The sequence below is a fragment of the Theobroma umbraticum genome, unplaced genomic scaffold, assembly GCF_002168275.2.
Source record: "Theobroma umbraticum cultivar Fairchild unplaced genomic scaffold, ASM216827v3 scaffold_89.0, whole genome shotgun sequence".
In the NCBI taxonomy this organism is placed as follows: Eukaryota; Viridiplantae; Streptophyta; class Magnoliopsida; order Malvales; family Malvaceae; genus Theobroma; species Theobroma umbraticum.
Window position 1 is genome coordinate 3,893,927 of NW_018397271.1, and position 8,122 is coordinate 3,902,048.

Here is an 8,122-nt window from a genome sequence, read left to right on the forward strand (position 1 = left end):
AAATTGGTCATACTCATTGTTCTGAATGTCAGGTTTGTTGTAAAACTGATTAATAATGTAAGCACTGAAAGGTACTTGACATCTTCAAATGAAGGCTCACCCATCTTCATGTTTAACTGTACTACTATAGTATTCTCAAACAACAAGATTTATTGTAGACTCTGTCTAGGTATAAAATTTCTCCCACCACCATGCTGCAATAATATTGTAGATGTTAAGATGAAGTGCTCTCTAGACATTAATGCCATGTTCTAGAGCTAGAATTTTTTGCAATGCGGATTAGGTGTGGCATTTCTCAGCTTCGGTTGAAATAAATTTACAGTGATCAAAATTCTGCCACTTTCACTAGCACGTGTCCTCTTCTTTAGTGCCATGATGATTATCTGAATACCTAGGCAACAAGCAATACACTGTCGACCACAACTAGTTGGTATACATTACAATTAAATGATCCATATATACAAAATAATTTATACTAAATATTCAACTCCCCAATAATAAGAATAACACTATTTTCCACCTACATCCAATTTAAATTTCAAATTTAGAAAATTAGATTTATTCAATATTCCCACTATTCAAAAACTTTAATCTAAGCATAAAACTCAAAAATTGATGCAATGCATATGCTACTTATCAAATTTAGCATATGCCCATCAATTCTACGCAAAACCCATCTTCAAAACACAATACTAACCATGAAAATAAGTAAAGAAAGAAATAAGAGCACTTACCATGGTTTCTTGTACTTAGATGTTTGTAAGAAAGTAAAATTCTATAAAATCTTCAAAACTCAAAGTTTGATGTAAGAAAATTGGTGTTTGAAGTGATATTGTGGGGGATGAATGAAAAAGGAGTGAAATTTTTACAAGTAGGGTAAAGAAAGAGTGAAAAATGTTGCCTAGGGTTGTAAAATGGGAAAAAAGGGTATATATAAGGCCATAGGCTCCACACGGTGCCGTGGAGGTCCACAAACCCATGCCTTGTACAATTTTGGGTTGTGGGGTGCAATGGCCTCTAGTTCCATTATGGAACCCGAGGGATGTTTTAGTGTCGCCGCTTGTCATGGCCAGCTATGCAGTTAACCTGTAAAAAGAAAACAAAAGTAAGTGGTTAGTAAGATGAAAAAAAAAATTAAAATGAGATTAATATTTACGACAAAAATAATTAATGAACACAAAAAATTGTTGAAGGAAATAAAACTTGGGTTGCCTCTTAAGTAGTGTTTTGTTCAATGTCTTTAGCTAGACTCTGGTTTTAGCTTAATTGGGTTTAGAAAGATTAATTGAGAAGTGTTGACGATCTATGTCACCTAACCAATAGTGCTTTAACCGATGCCCATTCATTTTAAATTTTGCATTTGTTGTGCAGTCCACTAATTCCATCACACCATATGGAAACACTATTGAGATGAGAAACAGTCATGACCACCTCAATTTTAATTTTCCAAGAAACAAGTTTAAACCAGAATTAAATAGCAACACATGTTGACCTCGCTCAAAGTGTCATTCAACAATCTTCTTGTCATGCCATCGTTTTGTCTTTTTTTGGTAAATTTTGGTATTTTCATAAGCATCTAATCGTATTTCGTTCATCTCATTTGATTGAAACAGTACTTTTCACCCACAATTATGTTTACTGCAAAGCACTCATAATGATTGTTAGCAAATTTTAAGGCTTTAAAAGTGTTAAAGGTTACCTCTTGTTCCTGGACTCTCAAGGTAAGCTCTTCTTTCTTTACGTCTATGAATGCTTTTGCTACATGTAAGAAAGGTCTACCTAGAATGATTAGAACCTTTTTGTCTTCTTCTATATTTAGTACCACAAAATTAGTTAGAAAGATGAACTTGTCTACTTTTACTAATACATCCTTTACAACTACTTTGAAGAAATGTGATGGTGTAGTCTGCGAGTTGTAAAGTCACTGTGGTGGGCATGATTTCTCCTAAATCTAGTTTCTTGTAAATAGATAGTGGCATTAAATTGATACTAACTCCTAAATCACTCAATGACTTGCAAAATAGTATGCCCCATTAGTGCACAGTATTATAAAATTGCTAATTTCCTTGAATTTTGGTGGAAGCTTATTTTGTATGATTACACTGCACTCTTTAGTGAGTGCCACTATCTCAAACTCACCCAATCATTTCTTCTTCAATAGTATTTCTTTTAAGATTTTGACATATGAAGGCATCTGCTTTAAAGTTTTTATGAATGGTATGTTATTGTGCAGCTTCTTGAATAGCACCATAAACTTCTGAAATTGGTTTTCTTGTTGCTATTTCTGAATTGTTGAGGAAAGGGTGGTGGTGGTGGTGGTGGTGGTGTAATTGTATTTTCCTTCTCCACACTCCGATTATTAAGACTAACTACTTGTGTCTCATTCTAAGCTTGCTTCTCCACTTGTTCTACTTCTTTAGTATTACCATCAATCTTTTCCATTTCTTAAAGTGATGGCCTTTACATGTTCTTTGCCTTCTTTTCTCGGATTTGTTTCAAAGCCACTAGGCAATATCCCTTGAGCTTTGTTGTTAATTGTGCTTGTCAACTACTTAATTTGCATCTCAAGGTTTCTCAATAAGGTTACCTGACTATTGATGAGGGAGCCTATCTTGCCATATAGTGCATCATTAACTCCTCCATGGATGGCCTTTTATCAAGATTGGGGGCTCTCGCTTGTTGTTGAAAACCAAGTGGTATGTTTGGTCTTGCAATTGATGCCTCTAGTTGTTTCCCCATGAAAAGTTTGGATGGTTTCTCCATCCAGGATTATATGTGCTAGAGAAGTGGTTGTTTTGTTGTCTGTTTCTAAGGAATTGAATTGTTTCCACATTGTTGCTTGGACACTAGTCACCAATATGTCCATCTCCACAATGTTCACACACTACAAAAGCACTTTAGACAGGATTAATACTAAAAGGATTAAACTTTTAAGTTAGAGCAGCTACTTGTGTAGTTAATGTCGTGATGGCATCAATCTCATGAACTCCAACTACTCTCTTATGTGTGGATCATTCTTATGGCTATTGCTAATTGTTGGACGCCATCTCTTTTAATAGGTTATATGTTTCATCGATAGTCTTTCCCATAAGAGCTCTTCTTGAAGCTACATCAATTGTATCTTAAACTTGGCTTCATAATCCATTTTAAAATGTCAAAACTTGAAGCCACTTCAAAAAACCATGATGTGAGCAACACCTAAGTAAGTCTTTGTATCTATCCTTAGCTTCATATAGTGACTCACCATCAAACTGTATGAACAAAGTAATGTCGTTCCTCATTTTAGCTATTTTCGTCGAAGGCAGGTATTTGCAAGGAACTTCTTGGTAAAGTCATCCCATGTTATGATTGAGCCCGTGGGTAATGAATTTAACCACACCTTTGCTCTATCCCTTAATGAAAATGGAAATAATATTAGTTGAATGGCATCATTTATGACCCTGTTGTACTTAAATGTGTCACATATCTCTAGGCAATTAGATATGTGAGCATGTGGGTCATCATTTGAAAGACCAAACTAAACAGATGTTTGGATCATAGTGATGATGGCCGACTTGATCTTGAAATTATTTTCTTGAACGGTTGGCTTTCTGATGCTTGATGGGATACCTTGTACTAGAGGAACAACATAGTCCCTTAACAAACGATTCTCTTTAACTACCTTTTCTTGGACTTGTCGCTCTTTTGGTTGTTCATCCATTGTATTAGAAGAATTATAATCTAGTTGACTTTTTCATCTCAATCTTTGAAACATTTGCTCAATCTTTAGGTCACATGAGATAGTCTTTAAGTTTCTTATTCTGTGCATAAAATGTCAAAATGCATTTGAAAAACACAAAAGAAAAAAAAAAGCTTGGCCTAAGATAATCTGTTTAATTTAATATCAATAAATATAAATAGGAAACAAATCCCTGGCAACGATGCCAAAAATTTGTCGGATTAGTACACGTAAGTGCACATAACCGTACAAGTAATATAAAGGTAAGTCGAGTATCATTTTCCATAGAGATTTTTACCTATTTTTCAGTAAGTATCAAATTTAAAACAAAGCAGTGTTAAAAATAAAATAAGATAAAAAGTAAAATCACAATTGATAAAAAAAAAAGGATTAAAGCATAACAATATGCCTAGCATATTTATTTTATATAAAAATAGAATCATACATTTGTTATTTAAAAGATACTTTTACAATTTGTAATTCATAGAAAATATTGTTAATTTTTTATTCCGACTTACTTAATAAACAAAAATAAAATAATAATTTAACAACCAAACAAGTAAAATCTGTATTAAAAAAAATAAAAACCTTATTTAATTACTCTTTTCGTTTCAAATTGAATTTCTATTAATATGTTTTCCAAATTGTCTTCATCGAAATATAAATTTTAAATGAACTCTCGAACTTTTAATAGAGTTGAATAGTAAAAGTTAGAAGGTGTAAAATAGCTCAGCTCTAAAACTTTGTATCAATTAAAAAGTTGATATTGAATTTGGAAACGTAGGGAAGGCCTTCTATGGTATGATAATGATGTAAATTATAAATAGGTGCAACTTCTTCTCTCAGTCCAAAGTTCAATGAATCTCTCTTAAAAGCTGGATCTATGAATATTAGACGTATAGGGTTCTTTCAATTCAACTCGAAACTGTCTTATTGAATTAATTTGTTCAACTCTTTCCGTATTGTTTCTTTCTGTGTAGTTGCCATTTTCCAATCGCCGTCTCCAGTCTATACGCGACACCAACTGGAATAGAAACTATGCAACAAATGTGAGCATTATGGAATTAATTGTATTAGATATAGAAAAGGAAAATACATGCACCCTTGTGATGCAATAATACCAAATTCATGCCGATTCGCCGACAAGCTGATTCCGACTTCAAATGTCAATAAAAGCAATTGATGGGTTATCAAGAGAGAGATGTTTTGGTCCAAATAAAGCATGAGAGAATCGACCAGTACCTTTCCAGTTTCACCATTATCATGTGGGATTAATTATCTCTACGTACCAGAGGTGAGAAGAGAGGGGCCAGGGCCAGGGCCAGGCCCTTAGGGAACTACTCGAGCTAGGTAAGGCAAGACTCTGATTTTTAGTGAGTTATTAACTGATTTGTGAGTCAGTAAGAATATCAAAATTGAATGGGAAGATAGTTGACCTGTTCACAAATTAACATTTTCGATATTTGTAATTTTTTTAATTAAAAAAATTTAAATTCTACTCTTTAAATAAGATCATGTACCAATGAATTGATATCCATTATTAAAGAAAAAAACAAAATTATAATTCTTTAACATTTTCTATATTTAACTGGCCAACTTATTTGACAGCTTTATCTTCTTGTGAGATGAATAATTATAAACTTTATTAAACGCAAATACTAGCCGGCCAGGCCCCAGGGTGGTCATAGATGAGAAATGTTTATGGTGGGTGAGGTTGATGTCCTCTGTGTTTCCTTTTTTCCCCCAAATTTCTGTGCAGACAAAACACGAATGGATTTTACGGAGTAGGGATGACACTCACTGCCGGAGAGAGAGGATAGTGCCAAATATTGCTATGCTGTTAACTTGAGACTATGGTGAGTAGTCAAATTAGTTTATTAGGCAGCTGAAATTTGATCTCGAGTCTGCTTCTTTGTTGAGAATTTTGCATCAAAGACCTTGACCAAAAGATGAACTCTTCTCCATGTACATTTCCATTCTTTCTACAAATATTCTAGTGTTCAATCCTGTCCAGACTCCAAATTTGCACAGATGACAGACCTTTTTGTGGGGATAGTAATTCCAGGCACATCGACCCAAGTAACATAACACAAACAGCTCGGATATGAAGTGGAATTAGCCATATTTGGGATTGCAAACATTACAATTTTCTAGTTTCTTCTCCTACTTGTAATCATCGTGATCATTGACTCCATTGAATTTTTGTTTCTTTTTTTTTTTCCTTTTAACAAATAAAGGGTCTTAAAGCCCCCAAAACCTAATCCTCAATCTGCTTGATTATCTAACCAAAATTTTATCACCTCCAATATATATATATATATATATATATATATATTAAACTAAAAACAAAATTTTGAAAAGGTTTGTTGACATTGTTATTGGTGTCCTAAAATTGGGTCTTCTGTAATGTCATTTTAAGAAATTTAAATTTATTCCGTTTTCGAGTGGTCAAATTTGTATAAAGTTAAATTTTAATGTTTTTACTCTTTTTATCACTAACTTTCAATTATTACTACCAAATACGAATTAAACCTGACAATTAATCATTTGGAATAGATTTTGATTGGATCATTTCAAGTCAATAAAAATTTGAATCATTTCCGAGATCAAGTCTCTTTCTTTCCTGTTAATTAGATTATTCAATTTAGATACTCCAGTTTTTGAAATTTAAATTATTGGATTATTTTGAACTTTAGTTAATGATTTTTATATAAAATCAAATCGGATTAAACTCAAATTTTATCAAACTTAATTAAATTATTTAAAATCATATAGTTTTTTTACTTCAAACATTATCAATAATAGTTAATTTTCATTTTATTACATTGATTATTCATAGCAATGATTTATCATAAATTACAGTTATAACGTCAAAGTCGTCAATACATAATATCTACTAAAGTGAAATAAAATAATATGGTTAAGAGTATGAATTGAATTAGTTTTATTGTTAATTCAAACTAATAGAGAGTATAATCCAGGATTTTATACATATAGAAAATAAAAAAAAAATTGAAAAAAACTTGATAGGGCTTCATCGGGAAACAGGGTTTTGGCATAAGAGGCTAAGAAGTGGATTAGGGTCTCACAGTCAATAGGTCTGTAGACTCCATGAATTCCGAGTGCATGCATTTAAGTCTCACCAGCGTCACGCCACACTGCTGGAGGAGCAGATGGATCCCTGCGCCTCACCAATGGGGCCCCTATGCCTGTGCTATAGGCCTACTAATGCCGCCCTCCTTTTACTCGTCAATACCACCCCTCCACGATCTGTCTTTTGCTGTTCTTAAAGCACAATATGAACGTGCAAACTACTTTCTATATGGAAAAAGTTTCACTTCCGAGAAAACGAGAACATAGCAGAACCAAACAAAACAAAAACTAGGAGGACAGGATTCTGATTTGAGGTCCAAACTCCAAGCTAGCTATAACGTCAATTACAAGAACAACAAGAAGTTGAATTTCATAACAAGAAAATTAGGAGAGGAAGCTTGAGCATGCAATGGATTTTCACCTGTACTGCTCCATGGGAAGCGCATCTTCGAAGACTTCACCATGGATTTTGGCTTCTCTTACTAGCATCTATATGAAGAAACAACTCTTTATACATATCACACCCAAGAGACAGCAGCGTCGGGTTCCTGCGATGGTGAAAACGCCAAGAATAAGAGAACAACCATGATCAAAACCGGTACCAACAGAAGCATCGATGGCGGTGGCGGCAATGGTGGCAACAACAGTGGCAGCAACAGAAGCAACACCGTCAACAAAATCATGAATGTGATAAAGTATTTGACGATCATCAAACTTCTATTCACCAGCCAATAATCTGTTTCCGGAAAGGAACACGAACCACTGATCTACCTCATGCGCCTTCATCGTCCGCCATTACGGGAGCATTTGACAGATATTGTCCCAGGAATATCAAAGGAATTTCGGACATGAATTAGACAAGAGTGGGAAGTTTATTTATGGGAAGATAAAAGAGGACAAAAGCGGTGCCAGTCGTTAGAGGTCACTTTCAAACCCAGTCCTTTATGTCTCGATTCAACTAACCTTAAGCGAAAATGCAATTTTGATCTATTTTTTCCAACTCAGTTTGCTTAGAGAATGATCAATTTGACTTGTTAATATCGCTGGTTTTTTGGCTTTTATAGTGTAATCCACAATGTGAAAAAAACTATGGTCGCAGCTGGCAACTAGTTCCATCACAGGATATAACATTACAAGTATATTTTTTATTTTTACTTTTTCACATAGGAGAGTACTGGAACATTAATATTACTAGTTCCTGTCGGTGAAATAATGAATTCATTTATTATTTAAATAAAGGTTAAAAGATAAAAATATGAAAAAATTATAGTTATTTGAAAACATAAAATAGAAAAAAAAAAGTATTTAGTA

General features: G+C 33.6%; 1 non-coding gene across 1 annotated transcript; it reads left to right on the top strand.

The window, feature by feature from the left end:
* The first annotated feature begins 3,177 nt into the window (after positions 1-3,177).
* Positions 3,178-3,284, top strand: LOC149526517 (small nucleolar RNA R71). The gene has a single exon (XR_016351933.1). It is a non-coding gene; the product is annotated as a small nucleolar RNA R71 (small nucleolar RNA).
* The last annotated feature ends 4,838 nt before the right edge of the window (positions 3,285-8,122 follow it).